The following is an 18,160-nucleotide window of genomic DNA, read 5'->3' as shown; positions in this document are numbered from 1 at the left end:
CACATTAATCTTATAAGTGTTATCTCAACCTTTATGCATGGTAAATTTTATCATGATTAATTATTTATCTAAACACCCAGTGAAACATTTTAATATGAGGGCTGGAGGAATAGTATAATGGGTAGGTGTTTGCCTTGCATGCTGCAGATCTAGGTTTTATATCCATCACCCCATATGGTCTCCCAAGCACTGGCAGGAATGATCACTGAGCACAGACCAAGGGGTAAGCCCTGAGCACTGCCAAATGTGGCCCCCTAATACCCCAAAACAAACAAAAGAAAAATATGTATTAAAGGTTTAGACTATAGTATACATTATTATTCTTGAGTCACCCCAATGAGCCGTCTTTGGAAAAAAATATTTTATAATTTCTATTTAGAATTTACTCTTAATTAACAGAAAAATTGTGACCATAGCACCCATACCACCTTAAATCTTTTTAGCATCTTTCATTTGTATGGTACATTTGCTATACTTAATAAGCCAATATCAATACAGTTTGTTTTTAGTTACAATTTATGCTTGGTTTATATTTCTTTAATGATGCCTAATTTTCTAATAATCATCCAGGGCACACTAAATTGTATCATTATATCATGCCTCCTTAAGACCCCTCTTGGCTGGAATTGTTTTTCCAGACTTTCCTTAATTTTGAGGATGATGAGTGATTTTAATGAGTAATAATCAGGTGTTTTAGAAAGAAAGAAAGAAAGAAAGAAAGAAAGAAAGAAAGAAAGAAAGAAAGAAAGAAAGAAAGAAAGAAAGAAGAGAAGGCCCTCCCGTTGATCGTCGATTTGCTCGAGCGGGCCCAGTAACGTCTCCATTGGAGACTTTGTTGTTACTGTGTTTGGCATATCGAATACGTCACGGGGAGCTTGCCAGGCTCTGCCGTGCAGGCGAGATACTCTCGGTAGCTTGCCGGGCTCTCTGAGAGGGGCAGAGGAATCGAACTCGGGTCGGCCATGTTGGCCGCTTGTAAAGCGAACACCCTACCTCTGTGCTATCACTATGGGTGTTTCTGTAGTGTAGTGGTTATCACGTTCGCCTAACACGCAAAAGGTCCCCGGTTCGAAACCGGGCGGAAACATAGTGACATCTTTTCTTTGAACGCTTGGTCTCTTCCGCAAGTGCTTCTGCTGTTTTGTAAAATGTACCTCAATTTGTATTTTTCTGAGGCTTTCTCAAAAAAATATTTAGAGTGTTGAAATTAAAAAATTGACAGTCAAAATAGAAATAATGACCACCCTCCTCCCTCTGGAAAGAAAGATGGCGGCCGCATGGGAGCCTTGTGGAGAGTAGGTATGAGCCGGGGGTGCAGGGGCAACAAAAACCTCATGGGAAGGGGGGCGTTCCGGTCCGTCCTTCACGCCCTACCGAGGTCACCAGTTGCCCCCCACGAGCGGCTCTCCAGCACGGCCATGGCCCCAGAAGCACAAGGACTTAATGCAGAACCCAGCAGCTTGGAGCAGAAAAGTGAATGGACTATGCGTTAATCCAGGCCATCATGTTTTCCCGGAGGGGAAAGGGTGTTGCCCCATTCACTCTCTCCTCTCTGGAAAGAAGATGGCGGCCACATGGGTGCCTTGTGGAGAGCAGGTGTGAGCCGGGGGTGTGGGGATGACTAAAACCTCATGGGAAGGGGGGCGTTCCAGTCAGTCCTTCACACCCTACCAAGGCCGCCAGTTGCCCCCCCACGAGCGGCTCTCCAACACGGCCACAACTCCAGAGCACAGAAACCAATCTCTTAATTATCTGACTCTCAGTAGAAATACTTCCAGGTTTAATTAGCAAAATAGCGGAAATCCAAAACCAACATTTAATTCTTGAACCCAGCTGTAGAAAGCGAATCACTCCACAATGCTTTCTCAGCATGTCTGATTTGGGGGGAGAGGGTAAACTCTAAATAATAGTGGTGTATCTTTTATTGAAACAATGAATCTAATCAAAGCAGATAGAGTGACTAGAATTTATCTGCCTCGCAGGCATTGGGAGGGGTGGGGAGTGGGGTTTTATTGGGGTTCTTCGTGGTAAAAAATAAGTATTGGTAAAGGGAAAGGTGTTTGATATTTGCATGACTGAGACCTAAACCTGAAAGCTTTGTAACTTTTCCCACAGTGATTCAATAAATAAATAAATTATTTTTTTAAAAAAAAAGTGAGATCTAGAACAATTAAAAAATTCTTTTAAAAAAATAGAAATAATGAAAGGAATTCAGAGACATGGCCTGTGAGGTAAAACACACAACTTGCATGAGAGAGACCCTGGATTGGGTCCCCAGAAATGCATGTTTCACACGCACCCCAGGTATGACCTTCATAACAATTGTTTTTTAATATTAACAAAATAAAACTAATGATAAATGAACGGGGGTGAGAACAAACAATGAAGTTTATGTTTTTTCTTTGTGATTTTTTGCTTTCCTCTTTTTTAGAATATATTAAAATAAAATTCTATTAAAATTTTATGTCCAAGGGACTATATTTAATCCGTTAATTCAGCAATAATGGCACAAAATATTTTCTCCCTGGAAGTTCAGAGATTATTAAGGGAACCACAATTTTTTTAAGTGTACAGCGTGATCAGAGTAACAAATAATTAAAATATTCGTATAAAATGCCTATATTTTCTAAAGAATTGAAATGAGGAACCTGGGGAAAGAGAAAGCATTGAAGAAAAAGAGATATGTATATTTTTGTTATTATATAGAACTTGAAAAGTACATAATCAATTTTGAATTAATATTATTATGTTTACAGTGATGTTAATGAGAAAACATGAATAATGTATTAAATATGTAACAAGGTATGATCTTATTATTTAAACATTCTTTTTCATATAGCTTATTATTGTAGTGTAATGTTAAATTTACGCTGTGAATCTGTTTAATAGTAGAAGAATTCCTGCTAAAACTATCCATCATGTGAAATGAGCAAAGAATTGCTGGATTTACAGTTCTCACAGTGTATTCTCTTCTGTTTATTTAGTAGGTTTAGTATTTAAGACGGGCTGGAGTGATAGCACAGCGGTAGGGCATTTGCCTTGCACACAGCCAACATGGCCGACCTGAGTTCGATTCCTCTGCCCCTCTCGGAGAGCCTGGCAAGCTACCCGTGACGTATTCGATATGCCAAACACAGTAACAAAAAAGTCTCCAATGGAGATGTTACTGGACCCGCTCGAGCAAATCGATGAGCAACGGGAGGACAGTGACAGTGACAGTATTTAAGACAATATACCCGCACTGAAAAATCCGGCTATTAGATTTATCTTACACATCCATATGAAAGAATGATGATAATATTTTCATAGTTGGCTTTTGCCCTTTATCTTGTCTAAATGAAGGTTTTGGGTGCCTTTGTTAAATCTATGGCTGAAGAGGTAGTAGAGTGAGTAAGGCACTTGCCTTGCATGCATTTGACTCATCTTTGATCCTCAACATCCCACATAGTTTTCTGAGACCAGCCAGGAGTGATCCCTGAATGCAGAACCAGGATTAAGCTCTAAATGTCATTGGGTGTTGCCCCAAAACAAAACAAAACAAAGAAATGGTCTAGAATATATCAGAGTGAGGAAAAATGTTTTAAATGACTCATCTCAAACTAACTTTTCTAGTTCCAAGACTAGAAAAGATAGCTGTTGCTTTTTTGCTGCAGAATCTATCAAAACTGTCAATTAGTAGTTATATACACTTTCTTGAAAATATATTTGTTTTTTATAGTATATACCACATAGCATAATGTATGATACACACAGAACACATACTCTGTTAAAATAACTTTTAGTGATTATTTTGAAAATATTCAAAAATATAGCTTATGAAGAACTTATATAACTATTTTCTTCACTTCACCTTATGTCTTTAGAAAATATGATAAAATATCACTCATCTACTTGAGGATTATTACCCTCCCATTCATAAAGGGACATAAGATTTGAACTTATCTACTAGAATATAAACTCCATAAAAGCTCTGATGTTAATGAATACTTCCTAATCTTGATTCAAAAACACTTATATCAATCCGTTTCATAATTGTATTCACCACTACTCCCAGCTTTGATTTCTTACTGACCTATCGCATCCTGCTTATCCTAGCTTCATCATCTTTCGTCTTTTGCTTGGATAAGTTCTTAGTGCTACTCCAGTTTTGCGTTCTGACATCTCTCCTTCCCCTAGTCATTTTAGCAGTAACTTACTGTAAATCCTTCCCTAGAATTTCCAGGGCATTTCACCTCAGCACAGATTTTTATGACTTGCTATTTTCAGATTTGCTCTAATCCTACATACCTGGAAACTCAAAGTCAAGTCTTTTGCAGCAGGCCAAAAGAATGCCTTTTTTTAAAGAATTTTTCCCTCCTTCCCAGATTCCTATTGAGACAATTCTTCTATAACACCTTCCCTGGTTCTCCTAAATAGTAATTCACCATATTTCTTATGTGGATCCCACAGGATCTCATTGTAGATCCTATACAGCACAAGTCGCTTTGTGTTTTTGAAGAGTTTCTGGCACCTTTGTAGATGTTGAGTATTTGGTAGCACTGTAGCACTGTTCTCCCATTGTTCATCATTTTGCTTGAGCGGACACCAGTAATGTCTCCATTGTGAGGCTTGTTGTTACTGTTTTTGGCATATCGAATACGCCACAGGGAGCTTGCCAGACTCTGCCATCAGAGCTGGATACTCTCGGTAGCTTGCTCGTCTCTCCGAGAGGGATGGAGGAATTGAACCCAGGTCGGCTACTTGCAAAACAAATGCCTTACTTGCTGTGCTATAGCTCCTGCCCAGAGTATTTGGTACACAAGAAGATGTTATGAAGTGAAGATTTTTACAGCTGCCCTAAATCCCTTTAAAAATAAAAAAGATATGGGGAAAGGGAGTACAAGATATAATCAATAAATCTTTGTTTTTGTAGAAAGAGTGGCTTTTAAATATATATATATATTTTGGCTTGGAGGCAGGTGAGCTACACTGAGCCAGGCTCAGGGGCTCTGTGCTCAGGAGTGACCCCTGGCAGTGGCTCAGGGATGCCTAAAATTCAAACCAGGTTGATGCCCATGAAGTCACATGTGAGGTAAATAGTTGCCTCCTATACTATCTATTCAACCCCAAGAAGTTCTTTGGATTTTTCTTTTGAGGGGTGGTGTTTTTGGCAGTGCTCAGGCATTATTCCTGGAAGTTTGCCCAGGGATTACTGCTAGTGGTACTTAAAGGACAATATTTGGCACCGGAATCAAACCTGGGTCAGCTTTGTGCAAGGCAAGCTACTTTTGTAATGGAATTCAGATTTTGTGAGAGAAATTTCTGGCTATCAGTTCAAATACTAGTAGAAGAGTCTTAACTATAATCCATGTCTCTTAGTCAGTGAACACACACCCATGCCATGGTTGGTTCTGTCCCACTGTGGTGACAATCAGTCATTTCTTCACTAATTATCGAGCCGCTATTGGAGTGAAATTCAACCTCCTGTCCTTAGGTAGTGGCCTACCTGAGGACTCAGTTAATGACAGCTGAACATTGAACAAATTTGATTTCAACTTCTGGGTTCAGTTATAGATAAATACTCTTCAACAAATACAATTGGTCCAGCTTCTCCTTGAGTTGCACATTCTCAGAATAAAGCAAACTCAGAGATTGATTGTTGGTTTGTGGACTTAGCTGAGGAATCCAAGATAAAGGAAGCCAACAGTAAGGGACTTGAGCATTCATAAACTTTGGGATCCACATTGGTCCTGAAACCAGTCCCCCACAATTACTGTGGAAGAATTGTAGTAGGTTTGGGAAAGTTCAAAGCTATGTGTAACTTTTGTCTGTTATATTAACTGTTCAAGAATCAACAAATCTTTTATCTCCTATTGCCTGAAAAATAAATCAAGCTGGATCAATTGGTTAAAGAATAAATACAGAGAATATATTATACATATTATATATGCTCTTCATAAGAGCAATTTTCTACTGATAAATCCATTTCCTTCACTTCTGGCCAAATAATTGTGACTAGCTTCATCTCCAAATAGGAAATGAAGAATCCTTAAGAAAAGAGGCTCTCACTTTACTTATCTGAAACACTAATGGAGTGAGGCAGAGAGGAATGCATACATAAGTAAAGGTGCATTTGTCAAAGTTCCAGGAATAGAGTAATCTAGATTAGACAGGAACTGAAGAATAAAACTGCGTGGTTCTTGAATTCTTGAAGTAGAGTTGACTGCTTTTCAGTTCAAAAGTACCAAAAGAGAAGTGGAAACTGGATTTTAAGAAAGCAAATTCCACCAGCTAGAGAGCTCAGACTGAACATGAAGCTTAAAACTACAGAAACCTGGTGAATTATATCCTAAATTAAATGACCTTCAGGGAATCTTTTTCAATTAGGAAAGGAGGGGAGAGAAAAGCCAGGTCATAACTGATGAAACCAAATTAATGGGAATGATCCAGGAAAAAGAAACATGATCCTCGGGCTGGAGTGATAGCACAGCAGGTAGGAAGTTTGCCTTGCATAGGCTGACCCTGGTTTGATTCCCAGCATCCCATATGGTCCCCTGAGCACTGCCAGGAGTAATTTCTGAGTTCAAAGACAGGAGTAACATCTGTGCATTGCCGGGTGACACACAAAAAGATAAAAGACAAAAAAAAAACCATGATCCTGTTTTCTTGTGCAAATTCCTCCTCGGAGTGCAGAGTGTCAACCTGTGTGTGTGTGTGTGTGTGTGTGTGTGTGTGTGTGTGTGTGTGCGCGTGTGTGTGTGTGTGTGTGCGCGTGTGTGTGTATGTGTTTACAGAATGTGCCTCTCATGACTGCTGCTATAATTTAAATGAAAAGAAGGTATAATGCAGAGAAAATTCTTGTTCTGTTAGTGCAAGTGGCAGAAGCTGTCATTAATTGAAAGAGACAGTTTTTAACTGCTATCAATAGGGAGATTAAAAGCTAAAAAGCATGACTTGCCTCACTCAGGGCACCTGAAGGAGTCATCAAACTCAACAGCAATCCTAACTACCAGATGAAAAATGGTGAGGTTGCAGACTTCAGAGTGGCTTCTCAAAGGGCTGAGAATTCAAGCTGGAAGCATTTCTCTAGAGTGTAGAGTATCCACCCCCCAGGATTGTGTTCTGGGAGATTTAGAAGAGCTTAGTGATGCTGAAGAAGCATGTAGCAGATGTGACTTAGAGTATCTATCTCCTTTGGGGAGAAGTAAATTGCTTCTCTAGTTAAACCCAATACCAATTGCCCTATGATAAGGCTGCAAATACCACTGACAAAGACAAATTTCAGGGAATGTTTAGGGAGATAGTGGTTAACAATAGATATCAACTTTATATCTGCTTCAGAGTCAAAGTTAGGAAAGGAGCTGTTGAACTTTAACGTTCTCAGCTTATAGGATAGATAGATGATAGATAGATAGATAGATAGATAGATAGATAGATAGATAGATCTGCAAAATTCTTACATGTGTTAATACTAAAATCACTAGTTAATACTTAGAATCACTATTTTAGAATTTCTCAGAGATATACCACCTTAGCTAAAATATATCTAATGATGAAGTGAAGAAGGAACTTGTTGTGTATTAAGAACTCACTTTGTACCAGAAAATAGAATTGTGCTTAATTCCCAGAAGAGTTCTATGAGATATAGGGATTATTATTTCCATTTAAAGAGGTTATACAAATTCAATCAAGATGTTAAATGAATTCCATGGGCATATCATAGTAGGTGGGAAATGCAGCTAGGTAAAAATTATAACTCCATTTCTCAAAATCTTGATATGCAGAGTGGGAAAACTTGTGGACCATAATAATGACATCCTTGCAGATTTCTGGAAATGCTGACTCTCAGTAGTCCTACAGACCAACTGATGAGGACTATAATTGCCTTTTACCAGGATTCTCTCTTGCTGACTGCACATTGGAAGTTGAGGATGGGCTGCTCAGAAATTCTTATGATCTTCCCACCATTGTACTATTAGAGATGTCTCATCTGTTTATGACAGAGCCATACTTTGAAATATTCTTCCTTAAATTCAATTTTAAATAAACCCTTCTGGCTAATTTTTACCCAAAATTCTTAAGGGAGTCATTAGGTGACATTTTTGTATTTTTTAATATATAAATTTATTAGATATTATCTGTTGACCTCAATTTATATCTTCACTCTTAGTTTAAATCCTGATTCATCTCTTCCAGATTTGCAATTTACTCACTGAATGGGCATATATTAATTTTATTCAAGGATTATCTATTGCACCCTTAATTTTATATGTATAATGTGCACTTATATTGATTTTTGTCTAGTAGTCTTCAGTGTTAAATATACATTTTAACACAGTGAATGTTAAAAATACATTCTTATACCTACAAATTCATAGACATACAATTAAGTATGTCTTAATTGTATCTTAATTCAATTGTATCTTAATTCATAAACATACATTAAGTATATCTTAATACTTCAGAATAAAATAGTTCCAGGCTAGCAAAAAAATAATATACATATATTTTTTTTACATTTAATAGAATCCAATGGCATGGTGACATTAACCCACATATAAACTCTGTTATTTAAAAAACTAAGTGGTGTTCTCCAAGAACTGTGAGGAGGAATTGGGAACTATTAGTCAAAATATATGTAATTTTAGTTTTATGAGATGAAAAAATCCTAGAGAGCTATAATAGAGCATGGAATCAAAAGTTAACAATACTATATTGTATACTTAAAATTTTCTCAAGGAATAGTGTAAGTGTTCTTATTGCAAAAAAAAATTATTATATGTGTACAATATTAATAAATAAAGGGTAAACATTGGAATATCAATATAGCATAAATTACAGTGATGTTTCAAAGCTTATACTAATCACCAAATTTATTAATTTATAAATATTGAATATGCAAGAATATTTTTGTATCAATCATACTTCAGGAAAGTGATTTTTTAAAACCTGTAACTTATATGAGTTATTTACCTGGTCATATTTCCCTAACTTATCTCCATCAAATAATTTTGGTTAAAATTTTTGGTAATCTCAAAATGCTCTATGTCCATGGTATCACCACAATAACCATATATAATACAAAAAACAAGGTTCCCCCTGAATGATTAATTTTCTGTCAACCCGAGCTGACTTTTAGTAACTAACCATTCTTTTCAAAGTACTCATGAAGTTTTTTTGACAGTCTATTTTAAAGGAGTTAACTGAAAATGAGTAAAGAAAATCAGAAAAGATGAGTTTATTGCAAAACTTACAGCCAGAAAACAAAGAAACTCAACATTACAAAGCATTGAGTTATGAGTTGCTTACGGTTTAAAAGACTTTTGTTAACAAAATTGAAAGTTATTAGCTTTTTAAAGCAACTAGTTGCTAGTCATCTTCTTTCTTACTTAGATCATGACAGCTAAGTTAGAGGTTCACATCTGGCATCAACAGACTTACCATTTGGATGTTGGTGTCCTCAGCTAATTAAATTGTAATTAGCTGTAAATTTCTATTACATGAGGTTAAGTTTCATTCGTCTTCATGAGCCTACACGACTATCTCTGTCTTATTCTTGACACAAGTAGCTCTGGTTTTGCTTGTTTCTACAAGAGTAAGAAGCCATCCCTTTTTGTTGTTTCTGTACTCATTTTTTTCCCTTCTTAAAATAGGGCTACTTGCTTGACTTTCATTCATCCTCCAGGATTCCTTTCATTCGTTCTCATTTCTTAAAAATTTTTACTGTGACTTATTTTATAAGGTCTCTTCATAAAATTCTCTTTTTCAGTTTATAAGAATATTCATCTAACAGGAGAAAATGCTGTAAATATTTGTAACAAAATTTTTTTAACCAGGCCAAAAGAGAAAAAAAGGGTTTTGGGAACAAGTTAGCATATAAAGTGGTTTTATATGAAACATCAATTGTCTTGTATATTTTGATAAGCAGCAGTAACAGCTTTTGTTTGTAACAGTTTGTGGCATTGGAAGAAAAGGATTCTGTGATTATTGAAGTGGTTTATTTTATACATGAAGAGAAGATAAAATATTAAAAACATTTTCTAAAAAAAAATTTACCGTGAGGGGCTGGAGCTATAGATTGTACAGTGGGTAGGCCTTTGCCTTGCACACAGCTGACCCGGGTTCGATTTCCAGCATCCCATATGGTCCCCCGAGCACCGCCAGGAGTAATTCCTGAGTGCAGAGCCAGGATTAACCCCTGTGCATCATCAAGTATGAACCAAAAAGAAAAAAGAAAATCTTAAAAAAAAATTTTACTGTGATTTCCTTCTGGAGAATAAACAAAATATTTGGAATTAGTAGATGTGGTTCTGGTACTCCTTAGTTGCTTTAAGCAACTGCCACTTCATCTAGTCTATAAAATAAACATAATCATTATCAGATAAGAGACATATTTTGTGGGAAAAGTATTACATAAACTATAAAATATGTATTGCATTGATCACTTGATCACTTGACTTCCCATTAATCATCGATTTGCTAGAGCGGGAGCCAATAACATCTCCATTCGTCCCTGTCGCGTACTAGTGTAGCCCAATGGCATCTGTCAGTAATTACAATGGGTCTCATTCCCCTGACCCAGTATTGTATTACTAATGTTAAAAGAGCAACTTCAGGCTATAACCAGTATTCTAGAAACGTCCATGCATTTGGTTGTTTATGTTCTAATAGTTTAATTCCTATGTACTATATCTAATACTATTTGGAGCCCTACATTAAATTCTTTCAAAAGATCAATAAAACAATACTATTTGTCTTGCCACAACCTTCATTTAGACTGAAGGTTGGCAAACTGTGATACATAGGCAAATCCAGCCTACTACCTATTTTCATAAATTTTTATTGAAATAATCATACTCATTCATTTCTATAGTGTCTGATTAGTTTTGTGTTATATTGACAGAGCTGCACAGGTGCTATGCCATACATCCCATAAAACCAAAAATATTTGACCTTTTCAAAACTCAGCAAAAAGTGCTTCTTTAAACTGATAGCTGCCTTAGACAACCAACTTTGAAAAAGAGTTTTTATAGATTTTTTAATCTATAAAAACTTCCTCTATGAACCTTCTAATCCAGCTTTGTGCTTAATTAGATAGCATGAATACTCATTGCATCATGATTGCTTTAACAGAATTTAATGGCCTAGGTAAAATTTTATTCTGAAATAAAATAATTTGGTAAATTTTGGTTAAGCAGAATATAGCTGGAAAATCCTATTGATTTGCCTCTCATTGATTTAAAAAACAAAACAAAAATGAAAGGTGGGGATAAAAAGATTACATGGTGTCTTTGTTTGATTTTCAGTCTTAATGTGAAATATTAAGCAAAACTACATCTTTTATGATGATTTGACCAATTGTTTATCAAACTACAGATCCTATTACCCAAAAGGTAGATAGATATTCAATAAAAATATAATGTAGAGGGTTAAACCAAATAACTTTTCATTCAGGACATGCCTTAGATTGTCTTTTAAAATAATTTTCTAACTCCAAGTTTTCTTAAATATATATGAATATTCTTTAATCTAAGTACAGAGAAACCATCTCAGAAAGTAACCATGTTGTTGATATTCAAAGTTTGAAAACACCTAATTTGGGGAGTCTTCCTCAATAAATAATTTTATGATAAAGTACATATTATTGTGTACAAAAGTCTGTTAATTATTTCCAAGAGAATAATTATAAGTCATCTTTAAAAATAATGGTTGATGATGGATTAGCTCTACAGTTTTAAGATAGCATTTGCCAAGAAACAAGTTCAGTTTGATGATATGACAAACAGATCCTTTACTATTCTGAATAAATAAAAGATATCCATAAATTATGAAGTACTTGGTAACAAATTTTTTAATCGCAATTTTTAAAAATATTCTCATTAGCATTTCATGTGTGTAAAAATAACATTAAATTTTGCTTTTCTCTCAAGGGATATTTTAAATTTGATAAATGTAGAACCCTCCAGATTGGCATGGGAGATAATGACTACAAAATTCCCTTCAAAAATCATGACCAAATTTGAGTTTTATTCAGATTAGTGATTAAATCATGAATCAGAGTCTTCTACAGAATAAATGACTATTCCAAATTGGTTATTGCTATAGTTTATAGCATCAGGATTTGAACTGAAAACTATAAATCTTTTTTTAATAAAGTAATCCAAAAGACCTCAGTTAAAGTGGTATTTTAAAAGCCAAACTCTATTTATTCTACTAATTCATGCTGTATTAATGTAAATACAACTTTTCTGTATTCTAAAACTCAGGAATATTATTTTTTATCCACTGTCTAAAGATAAATAGTTGCTTCAGTCACTATTAAATAAATATTTCATAATGCAACATGATAAACATATAACATTTGACATGGATAAATTAAGACTGCCACAGTGAGAGGAGAGGAAAATTTAAATATAAATTCGATATGCCAGACACAGTAACAACAAAGTCTCCAATGGAGACGTTACTGGGCCCGCTCGAGCAAATCGATGATCAACGGGAGGGCCTTTACTTACTTACTTTACGTATAAGCATTTTATTTGCCAGCATTTTAAGTTTTAAGTGGCTTTGGAGGAAACAATTTTGAAATGGTTGCATCATATAAAATTACTCATTTATATATTCACTCATTATTTTCTTATTTGGGCTAGAACGATAGCACAGTGGTAGGGCGTTTGCCTTGCACACAGCCAACATGGCCGACTCGAGTTCGATTCCTCCGCCCCTCTCGGAGAGCCCGGCAAGCTACCAAGAGTATCTCGCCCGCACAGCAGAGCCTGGCAAGCTCCCCGTGACGTATTCGATATGCCAAACACAGTAACAACAAAGTCTCCAATGGAGACGTTACTGGGCCCGCTCGAGCAAATCAATGAACAATGGGAGGGCCTTTACCTTTACCTTTTACCTTATAAACATAAGGCAGATATGCCAAAATTTACATACTAAGTACTAGATTTAATATAACAGTTTATCTACTTTGATTGTTAAAACTATCCCCCTAGGTGAATGTTTTTAATCTCGTCTAATCTAAATTACTCAGACTTAAACTATTTCTGGGCTTAAACTATTTCTGGGTAAGGTGTTTGCCTTGCACGCGGCAAAGCCAGCTGACCCAGGTTCAATTCCTCCACCCCTCTCAGAGAGCCCAGCAAGCTACCGAAAGTATCTCACCTGCATGGCAAAGCCTAGCAAGCTACCCGAGACGTATTCAATATGCCAAACACAGTAACAAGTTTCACAATAGGGATGCTACTGGGCCCGCTCGAGCAAATTGATGAACAGCAGGAGGACAGTGACAGTGACAGTGAAACTATTTCTGCATGTTTCACAAAAAAGATGCCACAATTGAGAGGCTGATGTTACAAATAGTGTCAAAGGAAACTGGGTTAACAAGTTCAAAATCCATGGGGCAGCCAAGCAAGCCAAAGACCTAGGGGTTGAAATCTATGTTTAACCTCCACATTGCACTTAAAATTAAAGCCTTCAACTACGAAACACCCTCACAGCGTTCAGTTGACAGGATTGAGGGTTGGGCTTTCTGGGGTTGCGCTCTCTCTCTCTTTCTCTCTCTCTCTCTCTCTCTCTCTCTCTCTCTCTCTCTCTCTCTCTCTCTCTCTTCCTTTTGCTTTTGGACCACACCCTATGTTTCAGGGGCTTACTCCTGATTTTGCTCTCAAAGATCACTCCTGACCAGCTCAGGAAACCACATGGGGTGCCAGAGATAGAACCCAGATGCAAGATAAACAACCTACCCACTATGCTGTTGCTCCAGCCCCTAAGACTGACATTCAATTGAATAACTTATTAGAAGTGTAGCCAAGTTACACATCAAACTAAGGCTTAGATTTCCTTGTGAAAACAAGAACTTTATACACTGAAACTTGAGCTCTAACATCTAATTTGTATTCCTTAAGGAAATTCTAACCATCTAGATCCTAATCTGAAAATCCCAAAGTGAGTTTAGTCATAGAAATAATTTGAATTATAACCATTTGCTTATTTAAATTAGTAGAGCGGACAACTTCAATTCACTAGACACTTGTTCTGTATTCCCAGCCCATGTGTCCTCTATGTTCCATTACAGAACAGCAATGCCACTAATTCATGGTGCTTTAGGGGAATGCTAAAAATATTAAAAGGAAAGTTTTGTTTTGTTTTTTAGCTAACACCATAATCCAAAATTCACTACATCTTCTCTCACTGCATAGCTTTTCTGGATATAGCTCCTATTCCTTAAAAAGTTGCATGGTCACTAATTTTTTTCATTTAGCAATGTTCTTGGGTGCTAAGCTCTGTGAGATTGTACTAGATTCCCACAAGATTGAGGAATAAACATTACTGCTTTCTACTTTACTCTTACTTTTTTCTATTTTTTCTTATGTTTGATACTTTTGGGAACCCTTAGGGCTGGAGCCATAGCACAGCGGTAAGACACTTGCCTTGGCGCAGTCGGCCCGGCAGAACCTGGTTCAATTAGTATCTCACACACACGGCAAAGCCTGGCAAGCTACCTGTGATGTATTCGATATGCCAAAACACAGTAACAAAAAGTCTCACAATGGAGACATTACTGGGCCCACTCGAGCAAATCGATGAACAACGGGAGGACAGTGACAGTATGTTTTGATTTTCCACTTAGATGCAGAAGAAGAATCATGCATTTATTTATAATTGATGTGAGCTACTTTGAATAATGATTCCTAGTATTTGAAGGGAATCCTCTTTAGATATCTTAGACCCATCCTAGAGCATACAGTAGAAACTTATAAGTATTTCTTGGATATGGGATAAACATCAAAATTATTTTATCTTAATTAAAAATACACCAGCTAATGTGGATCATTCTGACTTATTCATGCTAATTTAAAATTCTCCAGGTAAAATGAGTGAAAATAGATTTGGGAGTTTTCACACCAATAAAGCACCTGGTCTAAGGCAGAAACTCCATTAATATTTAATTATCAATAGATTTTTAAAAATAATAATTTCATTATATGATGCAAAAATGTAAGTGAAATAAATTAATGCAGATGATTATTTTAAATACAAAATATATAATGAAATAACAGAGAAGTGTGAGCGAAGGTTAGTATCTAGTTACCTCTTTCTCCACACATGTCTCTCCCATCTTCTCTCCACTAGGATTCACCCAAAATATATCATAAATTAGACTCTTCTCTCATGTCATGAATTTTTATGCCCACCAATTAACTGCAGTCTTACAAATAGAAAAGCTAAAATTTTAAATAGTTTTCCATTTGTTCTAAGGCACTGACAATAAAAATGTGCTTTATATGCATGGAATATACAAGAGATGTCTTAGTTACATTTATCTTTTGCACATATTCATTCAACTAACCACAGTTTATCATGTTCTTATTAAAAAACAATGTTGAAATATTTCTAATTTTAAAATATTTGACTGTTGGAAAAAATTTTATTTAATCAAAAAAATAATTTGGTAAGACAGTATTAGACATCATATTAGTATTCCATTTGCCTTTGCCAAAAATAAAGAAATAAAGAAAATACAAGTTCTGCCTCTTAGCTTTAATCTTCTTTCACAAGGCAGATAGATACCTTGTCATTTTTGAAATGATAATTGCATGTTTAGTAGGTGAATAAATTTAAGAACCTGCAATCAAAGCCATGGGGAAAAATGAAGCTAAGACAAAAATTAAATAAAGGCATTTCAGAGCAGAAAATATTTGATCTATTTTCCTATTCTTTCAGAGTTAACTTTGAGTTTTAATTAATATTTTTCTTCAAGATCATGAAGCAAGTATTTTATGCTGAAGGAACCATTGAAAGATTGGCCAGCAGATTTTTGTTGTAGTAATAAATATTTATGAAATACTGGTTGTATTTTTATATTATCTACTAACTAGATATTAGATCTCTTACTTCCATAGGCCAGTAATTAGGGATGAGAAATATAACTATAGGTTTTCCCTGTGTCTGTGTTATGAATAGAAATAGAAATGGGAATGTGGGGACTGGGGTATAGCTCAGCAGTAGAGCACTTGCGTCGCATGCCCTGAGCTCATTCCCTGGCACTACATAATGGAAATAGGAGATGTATAATGCCCTCAACAGCCATTATTATTTATACAGAGAAGTTAGCATGTATTTTAACTAAAACAGTTGAAAAAACATCAGACCCACAAGGGACACTATATCTCTGTTTCAGACCTAAATAAATTAATTCTTTCACTGTTAACTAAAGAACTATTAGTCCTTTCATATTTAATCCCTTAAAATTACCCAACCTCCCAGAAAAGTGACTCAGCATTAGAATGCTTGTCTTGTTTGTGTGAGGTCCTGAGTTTGATACCCAGAATTCAGCATCACTAAAATTATACAACCTGATTTCAATTCATTGAAATACACAGACCTGTTCTTAATAGCAACCTTAAAATAGCTTTTTATTTTCTTTGCTGTGTATTTGTTAAGTATGAGTTCAAAGTTCTTTTCCCCTCTAGAACTGGCATTTCTATATAAACAGACATTTCTTTACAACGTGGTATTATTATCTTTGCTTTGTTTTGATTTCATTTCTTCAAGACTTTGGCAGTTCAATTAGCTCATTTAAATATGCGTATCTGGACCAAAGATATAGTTTACTGGTAGAATGCATATGTATGCAACTCTTGGTTCAATTCCCAGTATCAACAAAACTACAATTCCAAATGATTAACTATAAGCTAAGTTGTAAGCCCTACCAACTAGATAAATTGAATCTTGAAATTTTATAAATTTATATGACAAAAACCCATGTAGTTAGAAGACAATTCTAAAAGTAGCCCTGAATATTGTAGAGATGAGGCAATTATGCCACTTTGTTATGATGATACTTCTCTAAACCATGACCACTTCTATAAAATGGAAGCAGTTTATCCTTTCTCAAGTTATTTCGAGGAGCAAATGAGATAAAATCTCTAAAATGCCTTTCAGAGTTCTTGGAATATAACTTTTCCATTCTTAGTGCATAAATAGAAGTTGTTATTATAATTGGCAATTTTAGTCATTGCTCCATAGAACAATGTATTTATTCAAGAGAAATAATTTGAAGAACTTTTTTTGCATTATGTAGGCTTTTATATACATATATATATATGGGTATGTGCAGATGTGTGAGTGTGTGTGTGTGTGTGTGTGTGTCTACATCACTTGTATCACTTGTCATCCCGATCATTGATTTGCTTGAGCAGGCAGTGTGTCTACATATACATACATACAAAGAGACTATAAAACTTTTACTTGCACTGGGTCAGAGATGGTACTTGCCTTGCATGTAACTAAATAACACATACAACTTACATACAACTCTGGGAACTGTGACTTGGGTTCAAATCTCTGGTACCACATGGTCCGAGAGCATGTCCAAGAGTAAGTCCTGAGGAAGGAGTCAGAAATAATCCTTCTGTACTGCCCAGAATAGCCCCTGAGCACTGCCTGAATGGCCCAAACACCCATCCCAAATAAAATAAAATAAACCATAAATGTTTGCAACATAGTAACCCCAGCTGCCTAACTTCTTAAAAAGGAAACTTTTTAAGTTTCAAATTTTCACTTGAAATTGATCAATCTGGGAATATATGGCTCTGATTTGCAGCAAATTGAAGTAAAATAAAGTGCTAATACTAAAATTATCAATTATATTATATAATGCTATGTTTTAGATATATATATATAATTAAATTACTGTATTTAAGTTTAAAAAACAAGAAACAAGGTCCAGAGATAGTACAGGAAATGTCACTTACTTTACATGTGGCCATGGAGACCAGATCCTGGTTTGAATGTGCAACAACACATATGGTTCCCAGTTATCAGTCAGGAGCACAGGTCCAGAAATAGCTCCTGAGCACAAATAAATGTGGCCCAAACCAACCCACCACCCCCCAAAAAAATAACAAGGCAAAAGCAAAAAACTTTTATTGTTTCTGGCTCATTAAATATCATTTTGCTGTAGCTACAGTGTAGCACTGTCCTCCATTGTTCATCGATTTGCTCGAGCAGGCACCAGTAACGGTCTCACAACAAATTATGAGACTTGTTGTTACTATTTTTGGCATATCGAATACATCACAAGTAGCTTGCCAGGCTTTGCCATGTGGACGAGATATCGGTAGCTTGCTTGGCTCTCCGAGAGGGGCGGAAGAATCAACCAGAGTAGGCC

The 18,160-nt window shown here is 35.8% G+C and overlaps 1 protein-coding gene and 1 non-coding gene across 12 annotated transcripts in view; both read left to right on the top strand.

Moving 5' to 3' along the window:
- Positions 1-18,160, top strand: part of MAGI2 (membrane associated guanylate kinase, WW and PDZ domain containing 2) — a 1,504,283-nt gene that overhangs the window by 1,231,829 nt on the left and 254,294 nt on the right. The gene's annotated exons all lie outside the window — the stretch shown is intronic.
- On the top strand, positions 1,015-1,087 carry TRNAV-AAC (transfer RNA valine (anticodon AAC)). Its single transcript has one exon. It is a non-coding gene; the product is annotated as a tRNA-Val (tRNA).

This window comes from Sorex fumeus, unplaced genomic scaffold (genome assembly GCF_029834395.1).
Source record: "Sorex fumeus unplaced genomic scaffold, SorFum_2.1 ptg000037l, whole genome shotgun sequence".
NCBI classification, from domain to species: Eukaryota; Metazoa; Chordata; class Mammalia; order Eulipotyphla; family Soricidae; genus Sorex; species Sorex fumeus.
The sequence above is the reverse complement of the archived record's forward strand: the minus strand, read 5'-3'. Positions and strand labels throughout refer to the sequence as shown.